The 17811-nt window shown below is 41.3% G+C and overlaps 1 protein-coding gene across 1 annotated transcript in view; it reads right to left on the bottom strand.

Annotated features, from left to right (window-relative positions):
- Positions 1-2075: 2075 nt before the first annotated feature.
- Positions 2076-17811, bottom strand: part of LOC111261651 (uncharacterized) — a 94745-nt gene continuing 79009 nt past the window's right edge. The window contains exon 4 of the mRNA XM_086968792.1: positions 2076-11146. The gene's annotated coding sequence lies outside the window, so the exon portion shown is untranslated. The remainder of the gene's footprint in view (positions 11147-17811) is intronic.

Genomic DNA, 17811 nt, shown 5'->3' with positions numbered 1-17811 from the left:
CGTTTGTAGTTTATCGATTCCCGATTAATACATAGTTAACAAAGGATAAAATACGAGGAAATAATGCCGAAGTACAAGGTTAAGGAGTGAGAGAGGAGTCTTGCCAAACGAACCGTGTCAGCACTCAATCGATGTCATCCATCAGAGGCCGATATCATTATCACTGTCGATAAGCGAACTAAACACGGTGATCAGAAACTACTCTGAATAGGATAAGGAATATTTTCACCAATAGGAACAATGAGAAACTGTAGATGTAGTTATGAATGTCTACACTGTCCATGTTTTTTGTGAGTGTTAAGTGACGTATCTGTGTTGTATGCTGACCGTTGTTTCTGCTGCTGCTACTGCCGTTGTTGTTAGCATTGTAATCATTGTTGTTGTTGTTATTGCTTGTGGCTGGTGTGTTTTGCGATGCTGAGATACTGTAATTAGCGTATTAGCCTTATCTAAGTCACAACCCTATAGAGTACTATCACTAAAAAACGCGCCCATTCACAGCCTGCGCTAAGGTGCTTAACGTCAATGGACGCCAGCATTCTGCAATCTGCCCGTATGCAATAATAACAATATGGCCTTACGAGATCTCTTGTGACCCGTCGTCACGGCCAAGTCATTACCGTTGTCGTTTTTCCTATAGCTGAAGTAGCTTTTGCATGCTGCTGTATATGGGTAAGAAGACGTATGAAGTAAATTGCTAAGTGCGTTCTGCTGGCGCCTAGGTATCGTTGTGAAGGAGAGCGATGGTGACGGCTCTGTATGTACGTACGGGAACGACAGAATGCCCTCCATTTTTCCTGTCTTCCTGTTGAGATCTACTAGTTATCCATTATTATAGAAGGCTAGTCTTGTAAAAAAATGCACGCAACATGTAAAAAACCGGAAGCGACCAGAAAGCGTTGGACAACCTGTGTGTTTGTATATGTTCAGTTTGAACTGTATAGTTTATGCTGAATGTATACCGTAGCTGTATTAGTACAATGGCAGCAGTAGTTAGAGAGAGTGTGTGGCGGACTTGCCAATTATACCTTTTGCAATAGGAAGATAACGTTACGATGAATCGGTCGATGGATGCGCATAACAAGATGCAGTATATTGGCTACAAACTAAACAATCCGCAGACGCCATACTTGAACCGTTCATATCTACCAGTGTCATTTTTTTAAAATATCTATTATTTTTTTTTATATTTGTGGGCATCGGCTGTGCTGCACCTACTAGAGAGATAGGAGCATCTGTCCACGTAGCTTTTTTCATATTCTAGTTCAATATGCATATATATATATATATGATCATGTTTTTCTGTTGTCGTTGTCTGCTTGACAGAATTCCGAGTCGTGGCATACTTGACGTGTCAGACATCTATCTATAATGCAATCGTCACTTGGTTCTGGAAAAACCAGACGGCATGCATCGCGTCAGGATCAGAAACGTTTGCAATATGGTTTCTTTGCTAAATAGGAGCTTGAGATTAGAGTTTGTGTAGATGCAGTAATTTTGTATCTTCATGTATGGTTGTCGTCGGACATGCAGTCCGGACTCGATCGGATGCCCCATAAGGTTCATAGCTATTTAACTCTCTTTTAGATAATTTGCGGCACCCTCGATCGGGACTCGCATCATTGACTGGCGTCGTCTACCGCATGACGTCATTTTCGTTAGATTTGGCTATTTTTTGCTTAAAGCAGATATAACAAAAGTCAGCTCAATGTTTTTCTTTGCTAGAAATATATAGATTACAGTGTTGTGGATTATATGCAAAGCGATGGGTTGCCGCCCATTTGTCGTTGCTCTAGTTTACGTTGATGAATTTCGTTCGGTGTATATTGTTCTATTATAGAAACAGTGGTGCTATTTTTGTTAGATGGTCAGCCTAGTCATGGTCATATGAGTTCATGTTGTTTGCGCCTGCAGTTCTTGGGTGCGCGCGCGCATCCAACAGGACCGATCTTCTGCCATTTGGGTATTCCTGTGCCCGAAGATACAACTATAGAATGTCAGGACCCAGTATCACCCTTTGTTATTGATATCATGTAATAGGAAGCGTTTATTGTTACCTTATGTCGTTCTATTAATTATCTTCTATTTTTTTGCGAAAAAAAAAGTTGTTAGTTCTTTTTGTATTGGATTGTATTAGTCTTTCTGCTTATCGATACCACCCATGCCCTAATGGGGCAGAACATGGACGAACCGACTGCAGATTTTGGGTATTTCGTTTAGTAAAGCCTACGTTTTGTCATCGAATCTCAGATATTCCTACAATTGTAAAACGTCATGTTATATGCGTTTCGTGTGATACGTGTGGTACTATTAACAGCCATAATAACATCGGTTGTTAACAATATTGAAGTGATAACTAGAAAAGTAATTTTTCATCATGTTATTAAGTTTGTTTGTAAGTTCGTCGTCATAGCTTGAGTATTCGTCCGCATGGCCTCTTAGTCTGCTGCTCGTCGGGATTCCGCTGGCTACAATTATCGTTTTTTTTTTTCTGTTAATTAGAGATTAAGGACAATTAATCGTAATGTTTATGTATTTTACGGTGTCTGTTAGGCACGTTAACAACTGCGTAGTAATTACAAACAGTTATTATTAGTCATTACTAATTAGTGCGCGCGCAAGGGTATGTTCATATGTAGGTGTTTCGTATACTATCTCGTTAGCATTGCGTTTTTCTGTTCAACAGCGTCAGTTGCATACCCGTTTATGGGCATCTATTTCATAATTCCAGTTTCAGCTTCTGGGTCGTTGCTGAATGATTTGCTGATGTTTACCTGTTTGTAAATTGTTCTTAAATCCTGTGAGTCAGAGTTAATATTGATCTTGCTTAATTGCACGAAATTTTCTAACCCCATGTACGTACGGACGTTGATTAACTGTCGATCAATTGCTGCACGTTACTGTTGCTTGTGGAGGTGTTTTTTGTTGCCTTCGTCATTCATTCGTGCAAACGTGTACGAAAAGTGCTTAGGTCCTATAAAGTTGTTCGTGTTAACTTGAACTATTTCAACGACTAATCTCTGCCATTCGTTAGAACGTGTCATCATTATCAGGTCTACTTGTGAGTGTCACAGTGTGCAGTGCATATAGTCCGTTGAAATACAGCTCATTGTCAAAGATGCTTGGTAACACATCATTTCGACCCATTTCGTTATGACATCTTGATCGCGGTCTAGGATTCACGGCATTTACCATAGTCTGACTATTATAGGTTTCTTATTATCGGAACGGCTGTTTGTGACTCAGCGTGGGACTATGTAGATCCTGCTTTATCTCTCTTTTTTTTTTTTTTTTTTGCTTTTTCGCTTAATCCCTAGCATTATCCTGACGTGTTACTTCGTCGGTTGTCGTTGCTGTCGTTATGATTGTTAACAATGTTAAATATCGACCAAGTTTCAACCGGTTTTTTCTTGCTATCCCCTGTGACTCTGTTGTTCTGCTAGGTGTCTAGTTAGGAAAAATATCACGTGTATTCTTAACACGTATGAGAGGAATTACCAGCGAAAGAGGTCCTTCAACTGGGGGTCACGGGCTGCAGTCGGACCCCCTGTTCTCTAACACTTCTGCTTTTTAGGTCGCATTGCTGCTGGAAGTTACAAGTTTCGCTCAGAGCGGCTAATCAAGAGGCAGTTGAATAGTCATTCGCGTGCTGAGCTTTTGCCTTTATTCGTGCTATTGATGTTGTTATCATTATGATGATATCTATTGAGTATATGATGTTATTGGTATTCGTATAGTAATTGCTACCTTTGTATTGGCTGGTAGTTAGCTGCGCTTCTTCCGGGATGACGAGTGCCGAGTGCACTTGTGAACCTATGCAGTCGGACTTGCGTCTTCGGGGGAGTTGCTTTTCTCCGTCGCCAAGTTACTGTCAAGTTGATTCGACTCAAAATGGGAGACTCGTCCTTCTCACGGGCCGTTGTTCTATACGTGGTCTTCATCAGCGGGAAAGTGTTGTAAAGCTGGCCAAGGGCCTGCGGCCGGGTTTCGAGTTGGTCGGATATCGCCAGATTACACGGACCTGACGAAACGAGATCGAATGATGAAGTCGAAGAAAAGGGAAAAGTTCGGATACGAATATGGGAAATAAGCAGAAAAAGGTATACAAAACAGAACACTCGGAAAAGATCAAAAAGCCAACTTTAAAAAGAGGCTTGTTTAGCCATTCAGGAACGGTACACAGTGGAAAGTGACTATATAGAAAAAAAAGCGAATCGAAGCCCGGGAGAAATCGGGCGACGGGCGGGAGCTTCGATCGATCAATGGATCGGTGCTAGAAGAAAATAACATCTCTCGAGAGCTGCTGGGAGAGGAGAACTGATTCTGAAGAGAAGGAAAAAAGTTCGCCGGAAAAACCGGCTTGGAGGCCAGCTGAGCCAAATTGCTTCAAAATATGTACATAGACGACTCATTTGCTCATGAAAGGATACGGCACGACGGCTTTGAGATACATGAGAGTTTGAGATGAAAGTAGTGAATTTTCTTAGGAGGCATGCATACGAATCATATTAGATAAATGAAACCAAGGAGAAGGTGCAAGAGCTTGTGCGACGTGTTCGTTGAATGAAAACACAAAATGTTGCAGGTGAAGCATTAAGATCATATGGAAATTGGGTTAGCAATGTGGTCCTGTACGGATCGTTGGCCCACGCCAAACCCAGCTAATGCTTGCTAATTTTAACGATTGAACGAAATGATGGGTAATATTTTTAGGCGAGTGATGATGCTTGCAGTAGTAATAACAGATGGACAGATGTACTCCAATATGTTATAAAATCTGCGTATATTTCAATATATCGGGGCTACCCGTCTTGACTGCCACAGATTATAATCTCGAATACGGTTGACGTTAACGGAAATCGATTCTTTAGTTTGAATTAAATTCATAAATCAATCTACTTCTAAATCATAAGAATTTGTCAATAACGTAGAAATACGTACAAGGGTACGATGTTTCACGACACGTCAAGACCGATCTGTATGAATATGATTACGTTAACTATGCTACAACAAAACGTCAAACAAGATACCGAAGGGGATTTTGCTGTAGTGCAAAAGGTCTGTGATGCCATTATATATTGCTATTATCAATATTCGATGAGCTCGATAAGAGCATGGCGACGTGCGGCTTTAGGTGCGTTGGCCGGTGATAGCAGATACCCATCATATGAAATAGTAAATTGTTCAGAAATTACTCCAATCGAAAATTTCTAACTAATACTGTAACTAGTGATAGAGGGAGACAGAGAATGCAGGTAAAGCTTTCATACTAGTAGTAACTAACTCGAACGATTCGATATAGTTCTTCCTAACGGCTTCTTTGCAAATGTTAACAGTATCGTTCTGTAAACTCCAACGTCTTTCGCTGGCAGGGTTGCTTTTTAGCGGTAGCTGTCGTAGAAGCCATTCTTCTAGTTGTTCGTACACAGGATGCCATAATGAACTTGGTATATACTAAGTTCTGCCGTTGATAATGTCACTTTTATCGGTGATCGCGCGATCATTAGATGACAGTGGAAGTGTGAGTCCGCCTGATAGTCATTTTACAGCCTATATTGTTTTTACATCCTAGACTTTGAATCTCGTATAGTTTGTGTCGATCGAAGCTTGTCGCTTTTACGGTCATGACCATCTCTAGATGCTAGTGGTGTCAATTAGTTGTTTTCGTTTGATTACTCTATTTTTTTCTTCAATTTTTCGCATTTTCATCTTACGATCAAAGCTGCCAGCCGATCAAGAAAGATCATTCTACTTGCAATCAAATCGGTGGGCAGACCAAATCGATGCAGATGAATTCGTGTCGTTTATGCTTATTTCTATTATTACGCTATAATGCTTCAGAGCATGTAAGAGCGTGACGAAATTATCCACTTCGGCTCTATGCTGCGTCTTCTGATTTGTGTATGTGCCTGTGTGTAGATATCTGTGTATTCCAGTTATATAACGTCCTCATATAGAACTGGCCGTTACAGCGTCCGTATCTGTTTATATATCAGTCAATAGCTAATTTATTGTATCCTTCTTTTAGGCTAGTATCTGCCATCGGTCGCTAAATGGTTACGTTGTAACGTCACTTCGTAGAAGAACAATACTGATTGGTCTACGTCGGCATATTTTCCGTGTACGCGCCTGGGTTTCCTGTTGTTTTAAGGCTGTATTAATGGGTTGCGGATTGAGGCCATAATAGTTTTTCGTACAACTGGGCTACATACTTTCGCTTTTTCACTGCAGGACCACCATTTCTTGATAGCGGCGTTTGTCCGTCTATCGCCTTCAGCCTACGTTCACCTTCACCTTTAGATAATCGTCGTTCTATGTGATAGATAATCATTCGAGTGTTCACAATTATGGAAACCTTTTCTTTGTGTTCCTCAATTTACAATAATGTATTTTTAATGTACACATCACATTATCGGTTTGGCTATGTGACATGGGTTTTTTTGTGGTTTGATGGGTTAACTTTGGTTATCGATCTGCGCTTTATTGGGTGAAACGCTCTTAAGATTTCTATCATTCATTGGCTTTTTGCTGGAGATTGATGCTCAAAGGTTCAGCGAACATTCAGTTAATCCTACTAAGATCAACGCTATTAATATCCATCTCATTTTCGACGTATTAATGGTCTCATTATATTTTATAATTAATTCATTCGGTGCTTACGTAACACGCGCGGGAGGCCCTGTAATGAAAAAACTTTAAAAAAAACAAGTTTCTTTCGGAAAACATTGAAGAGACAAAGTTATGGTGACAAATAAAAACCGCAATTTAAATGAGCGCACGAATCGTTAGAAGTAAACTCACTTGTGTCGAAGTGCTTATTTAGATCGGCAGAAAAAACACATTTGATAACATATTCTCAGATCTTAGAGGGATTTCATTGGTAGAATATATATATATATATATATATATATATATGTATACGTTGCGAGTAATAGTTGTTATTTAGTCAAAAATTAGATTATACAAATACAATTTGGGTTCCCGTGCGGGTTCGTTCCCTGCGTCGTCTAACTGGCGTTGACGGTCTACCTGGCACGCAAGATGCAACAGTGTTTTGACAGTACGGTTTCCATCCTCCTAAGGAGCCAACAACTTTTTTTGGGAGAGGGCCTTGCTTCCCATGTGGTTGGGTTTAAAGGACAAGAGTACAAAAGCTTTTTGATACACAAATACTCTGAACTTGTATTTTCGTAGTCTTTTTTTCATGTTGACTATTCTCAAAAAAAATGCTGGACACAAGCTCGGCAAGACCAGCGTGATAATTATAGACACGAAAGGCAGATTTCAGGCACCAAGTGAGGTCGCTTTTGGTTTTAGTTGCGACCCAATCAGTAACTTATATAACCCAGTTCATTGCATATCTTTTACTCTTGTGATATTCTTGCTATGTAGGCTTCTACAAATGTATTTACTCCAACTGGTATCTTTTGCTGGCTTGATAGACTCTCCTATTTCACTCCATTTTTTATGACTGTATTCTAAAGATTTCGTCCTGTAATAAATAACAGTTTGCTTTTAGCCACAACATAGTAATACCAAATAGTCTTTACTTTTCGTTGCTTAAGGACCGGTGGTTTTTTTTCCCAAGTAACAAAAAATGATCTTTTTAGCTGTTACACAGAGTACGAGGACCGGACAAGCAATCCTTTTTCGTGTGTAAGAACCTGTCGTTAGCGATGTTGATACGCCGGTCTTACTCGTCACCCAATACCTGTGCTTCAAATAATTTTTTTCGGTTCCTTTTTAGTCGGCACCTATCCATGTGAACAAGCATTGCTTCTTCTCAACTTCGTTTCAAGACGCATTCATAATAACAGATTTGTCGTGAGTTTCGTCAATTCCGTCGTTGTTATATAGCTATTAATAACCGTATTGACCTGTTACAATGTAACGTGAATGTTCCTGCTGTTCACACGTTCCTGCAACAAAGAAGCGCATTTCCACAGGCCCGCCCGTTCCAATGATTTATTCAACAATAACATATTGACCTCCATCGTTTTCATTTATGTCTGACCTGTCTTTTGTTCTTATGTTGTTGTAAATATATTGTATTGTCGTCGTCGTCATCGTGGTTGACTTTTCAATTTGTTTCGTTTCTGATCGTTATTTTTAATCACACCTTCGCTCTTATCCTTTTTTGATTATAGATTTTTCATTCTCAAACTTGGAAAGGTTGCACTGAGAGTCCAGGTCATCTGCGTTTCACTTCCCCCAACGCATCGGCCCACCCTTGGCAACACTTTCCCTTTTGAGAGCCCTTGATGGCCACTCGTGGGTGCCCCTTCCAATACAACACAATGATTGATTTGATCTTGATTGACTTAAAGCCTTATCTAGATAGCGTACTGTTGTAACTGTGTATGTGTATGTAGGTTGTTGTATAAAATTGTGTGCCGAGCTTTGTCCGTAGCTTTCGTCCGTAGCACCGGAAATACATCGTACTACAAAGAACGTTTCGTGCTTCAGTCCGATATTGATTATGTTTTATGCGAAGACGCATACAATGTGGCGTAAAGGCAATGACTTATTCTTTTCACTAATTCTTTGTTTTTTATATCCGTGTCGTTATTTTAGAGTTATTATTCAGCTTTTTGCGTCTCTCTCTCTATCTGTTTCAAGTGTAAATGCTCTTCTGTATATCACAACGTTGATTTCGAGCCGGGAGCATCCACATTACGTGTCCTGCTCTATTATATTGAATACTTTTTACCGTGGCTCATTTTCACCACAGTCATGCCCTCTCCATGCCTCCATATTTACGCTACTATGTTTCTTATAGAGCCATCGACAGATTAGACCCGTCCCATTATCGATGAGTTTCATCTGCTCCCATTTCCAGGTTCTTGCCTTCAATAAGTGCACTCTTTTCTCTTTTCGTCTGTCGCATCACCAATCGCGGTAGTCAGAAACACCTATATGGGACTAAACATGCCCGAGCAGACCTGTGAGGCCGGTATTCCCTCAGCCCGTACAAACGAAGATCACGGCTATATAGATAGACATGGAAAAAGAAGTAGAAGGCCCTTATCGTAGACGTTGAAGGGACCCGACACCGTTTGGATGGTCTCGCCAAGCTAAGAGCTCTATTTTCGTCTCTGCATCCCTCAAAACAGACAGACGAGGACCGGAACTGGCGTAGAGATCGATGACGACACTTTTTTCTTATGCTACCAGCGTCAGCCGTCGTAATGGCCATCACTGCCATCACCTCTTTCTCTCGCCTTTCATCTCGACGCCTCACAGAGGACCAGCCAAACAAATCCCCTCACTGCCTCTATCTGATGCCCGAGTTGCTGCAGACCTCGCAAGCGTTCCACTCCTTAAACGAGCCGTAGAAGCAGCCGAAACAGGATAGCCCGAATAGGCCTTGAAGTTCGCCGCCAGTGCAGTTCCAGAAACTCGGCTATGAAAAGTGAGATTGGTCGAAACGCAATATTGCCTGTAGTTGGCTTCATCTGGCAGTTATCTCCATTATATCGCCAGCCACAAGAATGTACGGATTTCGATATATTCTCCTTCTTTTCCGACGGAAACCAGCGACGATACCTACCTAATGTGATGACCAACCGGTGCCTGTCGTAATGCACCAAAAGGACTAATACGGCTTCGAAACAAGGCGTATAAGAGAATTACTATATTAATGTAACGGGCCAAACGTGCTAGAGCCTCATGGCGGTAACCGGTAGCCGGCTGCCGTTCGGTTCCGCTACTGCACGGAATTCAGAGTTGCAGCCCAAATTACATCGGAAACAAAGGTACATACGTGGAGAAACGTACTAATCTAATTTTGGATATGGAACAGCTGTGAAGCTGAATGACTAATATTCACTGAGAGTGCCCGCCAGATTCTCGGCGTCCTTTCGTTTCTCATTACATTGTAAAGAAAGCGCATTTTCCGTCTAAGTGATTTGTTTTTGTTCTAAGTAACGCTGCCGCTAACCTTAGACTACGAAGCAACACGGCGCAGGTAGCTAGAGAAGAAGCCGAAGGAGGACCCCATATGGCAGCTACGCAATGCGACAACGGCAGCACCCGAGGCAGTCCTTTTGTTCTCGTTACGGTTCATTCACCTCCTCAGGATTTACAATAGTTCCTGCGCTCCCGCGAATTCCGAACCAGTGTGATGCACAGCGGCTGGATGGATGGATGAGCAGCATTTTCAAAAAAATCGTCGTACTTCCTTTCCGTTTTGATTTCTCTTTCCTGTATCCTCTTGCCTGTCGATATGCCGGGTGGGAAAGTCAAGGAGCAGAAGTCGTGCATGTAAATACATGCTTTTTGGACGAGTCTTTCTTCGTCGACTTATCGGCTCATAAAAAACTAGTGGGGAAAGACTAAGAGGTCTTGAAGCTCCTGTTTAGAGAACGGGCTTCCGGAAAAAGCTGGTTTTATGTGTTACTATGGTGGTCCTATAGTATCGTTGCATCTATTATAGTTTGGTCAGCAGTCTTGTCTGTTTAACGTTGTAGATGAGGGAGCTAAGCGCGGAGCAAAAGCGGAGAAAGAACTCATTTGTCAGCTTTTCTCCTTGTCTTTAAGTCGGTTGGTAGCAATTGTCGTTGTAGTAATATTGTACGGAGGGTTCGGATACTTTTTGTTACAGTGCTGTCTTACCTGTATTCGTGTTACTAGCATCTTGAGCCTATAATCGTTGCCATCGCTTGACGTTTTATTTAGGTATCAGTGCGGTCGTTTCGTATTTATCGTATAACTTGTTTGACACATTTTCATTTAGCTTTGATCTTTTCTATTTATTACTTAGTTAGTTTTTTTTATTTCGTTCATTCTTTTTTGCTTGTTTTAGATTTCGTATTGTACGTCTGGGTATGTTTTTCCGAAGTCGGCATCTCAAGGACGTCATCGGGGACCGAGTACCTCTGCCGTCACGACGCTGAGCTGCGCGTGCACGGTCCTCCCTTTAGCCATTTGTCGCCAATATTATGTTAGGTTATGTCACGGTTATTCATTCGTACATGGAAATCGTGACTTCGTCCCATCGGTCTGCTGTTCTTGCTGCTGCCGGTTTTTCTTTCTTTGTTGTTCTTGTTTTTGTTGCTGCTGTTATTGTCGTTGCGATTTTGCGAATGAGTTCAGTAACACCAGCACTCGTTTCCCGTTCGTTGGCTAATCGTCGTAATGGTAGTTCCTGCAAGGAAAAATAACCACCACTTCGGTTAGTGCTTGTGACAATGGAATCTCAAGGCAGATCACTTTTGTACACGAATGTCCTAGACGGAACCGGTTTTTAAAAATGTACATATGCCGTGTTGGGTACCGTGTTAAACCCAGCTGTTGCCATTTGCATTCGCTGTAGACCAGCAAACCTCTGAGAGATTCAACAGGATGTCAACGACGGATCCTTAACTAAATCGCTATTTTCGTAGATATCGTAACTATACAGATGTGCTGATATTCTCTTATAAATATAATCTACAACTAGAATAAATCCCACCCACTAGCAACACCAGTCAGGGGTGGTCTTACGCCAGAAATATAGGTGGCACTCACTGTGATCTGTTTAGGCAGCAGCAAATACAAGTTATTCAGGTCTTACTAGCAGTCATATAATAAAAGCGCACAACACGGTTTCGGTTTAACATACGATTTATAGAATAGATAAGTAAGAGCAGTATTTCGAGTCTCGTGTTTTTTTGGCTCTCACCCGTAGTAGAGCACATAATGACAGCAACGGAAGTGGCACGTTTATGATTAGCTATTTTTATAAAAAAATTCATCGCAAGCCCTCGACCGATATCAGAGTGATGCGCCTCCATCCCTAAAGCACATAAACAAACGTGAATACGTCCCCATGGAAGTCAAGCTTCTCTTAGAAGATGGCATTAGCCATTTAATATGAAACTATTGATTTCTGCGGCCGAAAAAAAGTAGAACCACGCAGCATCACGTTTAACATTGCAGGAGTACTATGGTGAAGTTTGCTATTTGTCATCTCACTATCACCTCTTAAGACCCACATGGGTTTAACGTGTCGTTATCAATAGGATCTGTTCGGTAGCATTCTCTGAGTGGTTTTTTTCAAGAGACGTCGAATTATGAGACTAGTTCGCTGTAAGAATGAAGCAGAAGGTTAGAAAAGAAAGATGGGGAGCTTTTTAAAAAACGCTAATCGTCCAATTATAATTTCTAGACGAACGCACTTCCTCTAAGAAGTAAAACCACGTAGTATCTGCTCTGTCTGCCGGCTGTCGGCCCTTTTAGCCTTCTGCTCGCCTATCTAACAGGACTTTGGCCTTTTACTAAAGTGGTTATTTGAATATACTGGCCTTCCGTCCGGCCAAATCGACCCGCTCCATTGGCACTATGGTAACGGAAATGAGCTTATTAGTTGGGCTTCCGTTACCCCTTGGCTCGTGCTATTTTATACTCTTCTTGCAATAGTTAGGGTTGCGCTTCAGTCCACCACTGTCTCCGTGTTTACTTCTGCCACTCTTTTTCCTCATTGGCCCGACAGGCCTGGCTGACGGAATTTAGCCTTTCGCTCACCGACAACACTTTCGGGAAACTTATTGTTCTCAGAATTTCTTCCATACCCTATTCGATCAATCTCGCGTTCTTTTACTAGCTCAGCTATTGGACTTCGGAACGGGCATCGTGCTTCGTATTAAGCCAATAACGCAGTTCATTGTTTCTCGAATAATTGTGAAAGCTTTTAGGCATGCGCCCTTTGCTCGGCACGATATTGCGGTCTGCGAAAAGAGCAACGTCGGAGATTACTCTCGAATCACAAGAAGCTCACACGAAAGAAGCTATGCTTGGCAAATAAGGATATAGGTACCTCTTCTACGCGTGTGTTTAGCTATATAAAACCTGTTATTTGTTATGATTGAGTATTTTCCGAACATAGTCAGTTCAAAAAATGGTAAGTCAAATACATCTTTTCGTCATCAGATATATCTACCCCCTGAGTAAATCTTCTTTACGATCTTCTCTACTTGCTAGGTTGGTAAGATTAACTTTCAATATGAGTTCCTGATCTTCATAAAGTAGCAGCTGAACTACGCGAGAAGCAACCCAGCCTTCCAGCATTAAAAGGTATTAATCTTCAGCAGGATAATGCTCAGACACATAGCGAAGATGACCCTGAATCTTTGTCACGTCCTTATAGAATTCTGCATTTTTTATATACAGAATTTCATTTTCGCCTGATCGACACATGTATGCCAAGTAAGAATATACTTATTCGATGGAAAAATCTCTAGAAAACAACTTTGTATTGGGTCTATATTAATAGGCGATGTCTGCAGCTACCTTTTAATACTTACTTGAAAAGCAAAACGTATGCAGAATTCAATATTAGATCATCGTCATTACCATCTGTTTCTTCAAGCGAACGTTTCTTCACACTTTTCCAGTGCACATGCGTGCCGTAGTACATGATATCGATAATAAATGAGCGGCATTTTACATCGATTCCCGCTAGCTGGGATGGATAGCACAGAAGAGCCAGGGGCACAGATATTGCGGCCGAAACCGTAACGAGTTTTCGCTTCTGTTATCAAGTGCGTGCAGTGCTCCACGACAAATCCTCGTGGTGCCAGGTGGCAGTTTTGAAGGTGCATTTGGCAGAGGAGAGGTGATATGATGAAAAATAATAGGGTTGGTGTGAAGCTCTATGACCCTATCGATAGGGTATAGTTCTGCCACCTCCTATAAAGTGTCACTAGAAATTGAAGCAGCTGTCCAACTGAAGGAATACCACCTGCACAGAATAGAATTGCAGAAATGGAAGTTGTCCTTTTCTTTTCGTTCTTGTGTCTATAACATGCTATCGTATAAATAGGTTGCCCCGTGTCAGTTGGGTCGACGAAATAGTTGGGTTATTGCTTTGAATATTCTTCAATACTTTGGATTTCATTAAACTTATAATAATTCAAAACGTGGATGCAAGAGCCTGGCTGCGTTGCTTGATCCGCATAACCAGCGCCAAGAAAGAAGTAAGGCTCTTAGAAGTATGGCCGATCCATCGGTGAGAGCCTTAACTATACATCCCAGCATGTGACCTACACCGAGCTATGCTGGCTGTAAATTGACTGAAGTCTGCGCTCCTGAGACATGCCTGTGTTATGCATGATGCTACATTTCACGGGACTACAATACCAAAGGCCTTCAGTTTTGCCTGATGCAGTGTAAATGTTTTAAATCCATATCAGTCTCGACAATTACTAATTATACTAAGACTAAAGTTTAGTGTTGAAGATTGCTACGAGAGATAGGCATGTGCCTTCTCATCCTAAAAGCAAACCTCGCTGTTTAGACGCAGAGAAAAGCCTTTCTTAGGATAACCGCTTTTTGTACAAATCAAACGCTAATATTATTTTGTTTTGCTTATTATTATAGCACTATTTAAAGATGTTTCCTTGTGGCAGAGTGACCCGACCTGCTATAGATCGATCCGGTATGGATCGTAGAGTAGACTTATAAAGGATTATAATTACACGACAGCGGCCTGCAGAAGCAGCCCATATATATTGATTAGGCTGATCGCTTGATTTAGATTAGAGTGTACAAAATCGATTTAAAGGTACCGAAGAATTCGTGTAATATAATATTCATTGCGATTATAGTAGAAGCCTGAAACTTCGGTGTTGTCACAACCCGAGAAGATCTACTCTTTTTTCACGATGAGTGCTGTGAGCTAACACTTCAACTTATGTGTGTGTTCACTCACGTCGGTGTTGCAAAAATGTCAGGATCAGAGATCAACACCTTCCTTAAAAGATTCGATTTAACGTTTCTTTAATCACTTTTGTGAGCGATTCACAGTAAAAATTCTTCACAGCTTCAGCTGTAGCTCGTTTTGAGGTCAAGATCGCTCTATATTACGAATTTTAAAACTACGCTTATGAGTATTAGAGCGTTAATTACAGATTCAATTCCTTTGGCTGTCCACCTGTATTCAAAATGTGCCACAGATGCTCGACTTGCGTTTGGTGCTGTCATCATAAAGTTATGCTATTAAAGTTTCGATTAGTTCTTTTGCCTGTTCCTTTGCAACTTGTATTATAATCAAAAAACGTAACAGAGACAGCCACAGGATTTCCATCTGTCATATTGGAAATCCAGAAAATTTATATTGACTACGTTCTATAGTATCATCTAAGTGAGTTCAGAAGAATTCGCCTATTTATTAATTCAGAAGAACTAAGAAGGTGGTCAAATGCCTTTGGAACATTTCGAATAGCTTTAGTAACAGAACCACAGCAGAGGAAGTACGCGTGTGTTACTTGGCCGTTCACTCCATTGTGTAAATTGCTCTTATGCTACGATACCTATAATCGTACGGTGCCGTCTCAGGCAGTATATCGGATTATCCTCTATGATCGGTCTTTAGTCTGGCTTTATTGTTTGACATTACTATGCCCAAGGCACTCACAACCAGTCGATCTCGAGCTGCCGCGGTCACCACCGCCGCGAGGATGACATACGTATTCGGGTGCGTTGCCTATACCGCCTGTTGCTATGCGACCGGCTCAAAAGAACAAATTCATCTGGGCTCTATGCTACCTAGTTTCAGGTGGTTAAAAGCAGAAGTAGCTGAAACAGAAACTTAAGCATGTTACTTAAGGCCTAAGACTTGACATGCTGCAAGCCTTTGCGACCACTGGTTACCTTGTTTCCTAACCCTCTTTCCTTTTAAATCGTTAAGTGTATTCCTTTTTCACATCGAACGCAGTGCCAGCGTCAGAAGGTGTTGCGTGTTGGCTAGATAGAGGAACATCGGGTGAACAGCATCTACTGTATGAAGAAGCCTAACGCGACAACTGATCGTTATATTGTGGAATATCTTTCACATCAGACAAATGGTTTTCGGGAATATTTCACGTAGCATTGGTGAAGTGAGTAGATGACGGCTGTGTGACAACGCAGAGACACGCCGAAACAAGCGATTCGCCAAGGTACCGCGGCAAATGGTCGAGCGAGATATGATCGCGTAGAAACCAGGAATAACCGAGTTGCTGGTGCATTGCGACAGTGCGTAGCGAGGGTACTTTGGGATAAGATGAGACAACACGGCTGGAACGCCAAAAAACAGGTGGGCGCATTTGTCAACATAAATATGACATTGATGTGGTTGCTCCACCCTACAAGGATGAAGGGGGAATAAGGTTTAGGTGGCTACAGGATGATGGGAGTATTCATGAGCGTTGGAAGTGGACCAAGGGGACATAGGCTGGACACGGGCATTGTGATGGAAGCTTTTGCATAGCTTCTTCGAGTGCCTTGGGAACTTCCAAAAGGAGCCTTAACATTGCATTCAATAATGAATTCGAAAGGTGAGCAAGTTTTTGAAGGACCTCGATCCGCAAGACTTCGTCTGCATCAGGCCGGTTACTAGGTCCGACTATAGCGAAAGCAGTCAAATGGCCAGTTGCGATCGACGACTTTAAGATCTTATTCAGGCCTACATGAAGTGGATTGCAGGCCAAAGAGTGCCACTATTATGTCGTAGTCAGAGGAAAACCCAGAAACGGTCGTCATGGTAACAGCGTTTTTGTGGCACTTAGAACCTTACTTAGCGTGTTCGAGGCCGTGACTTGCATAACGACACGACAAGCTCTGCCTGAAGGGTCGGAATGTGGTTGTCCGGAAAATCATGTGTCAAAGCGGGTCGTTACCACTAAACAAACGACTTCGCAACAAACAATATAGGTAATATTGAATCTTGGCGTAATTAAATATTTTTCAATATAACCATGCTAAGCATATTACTATATGGTGGCCGAAGTAGTAAGCGTTAACAATGCATAAGTATAGAAAGTTACCGCTTTCACCCATCCCTAAGACGAAAGTGGCTAATATGTAAAGATAAATGATATTAAAGAAGCTTTTAAGATTAGTATCGCTCTAATTAGAAAAGTTATTTGTTTATTGAAGCTCTGAGATGACGGTAAAGTAAGATAAATTTCGCCAGATATTTTCCGAGCAGAAAATGCAATTATGGAGCATAAAATGATGAATGACTGTTCCAAGCGAAATCCCGCGATGGAGTACACGACTCCTAGCCAAAAGGTTTTGCCTATTCAAAATATCCTCCAAAATTAGGTTCAGAATATTTAAATAGACCGTTCTATAGAGAGAAAAGCAACTTATTTACCCATACGTTTGGCAGGGAATTACGTCGTCCTTAGTCCTGTTTCTTATACCGACGAGTATCAACGGTGTGGCACTTCCGATTTTTCTTTTTACAGATTCCGACAGTTTTATTTTGAAAAGTAATAAGGTCTTTCTCCATCAAATTTACATTGTCATAGCATTCTATTGGGAACTGTTTGTCCACTTTGAAAAGTACACGAACATAGGCTATGTTGTCTAATAACTAACACAAATAATATTTAGGAATAACTTGAATGAGGAGAAAGTTTACATCGGAACTATGCTGTAATTGTGAGTAATAAGTACACGCTTTTCGTCTATTCAGCCGCAGACTACTGCTAACCACATTTAAGTTACACTTCTATAACTGTAGAGTTATCAACTGCAGTTACAGTAGTATAACTTTGATGTTAGACTTTCTCAGTAGGAAATAATTCCTGTATCTGTTTCTCATGAGCGATTCGCGGGTGTACACGCAGAATGCTCAAGCCCATCAACTCGTTTAACTTACCCACTCTGTGGCCTTGTCCTTCTTATTCAAATGGGCGGAAACCAAGAATCGAACTAAAAAAAATTCAACTATTTTATTCTAAGCGGTTTTTCGGAAACGCGGCTTGAGTACTGCTGATGTAAGTAAACGGGGTTAAAAGCTAAGTTCACTACTGTAAAGGTGGGAAGAAAGTAGTCAGCGCTCAA

Source organism: Varroa jacobsoni, unplaced genomic scaffold (genome assembly GCF_002532875.2).
Source record: "Varroa jacobsoni isolate VJ856 unplaced genomic scaffold, vjacob_1.0 scaffold_578, whole genome shotgun sequence".
NCBI classification, from domain to species: Eukaryota; Metazoa; Arthropoda; class Arachnida; order Mesostigmata; family Varroidae; genus Varroa; species Varroa jacobsoni.
Note: the sequence above shows the minus strand (reverse complement) of the source record. Positions and strands in the feature narration are given on the sequence as shown.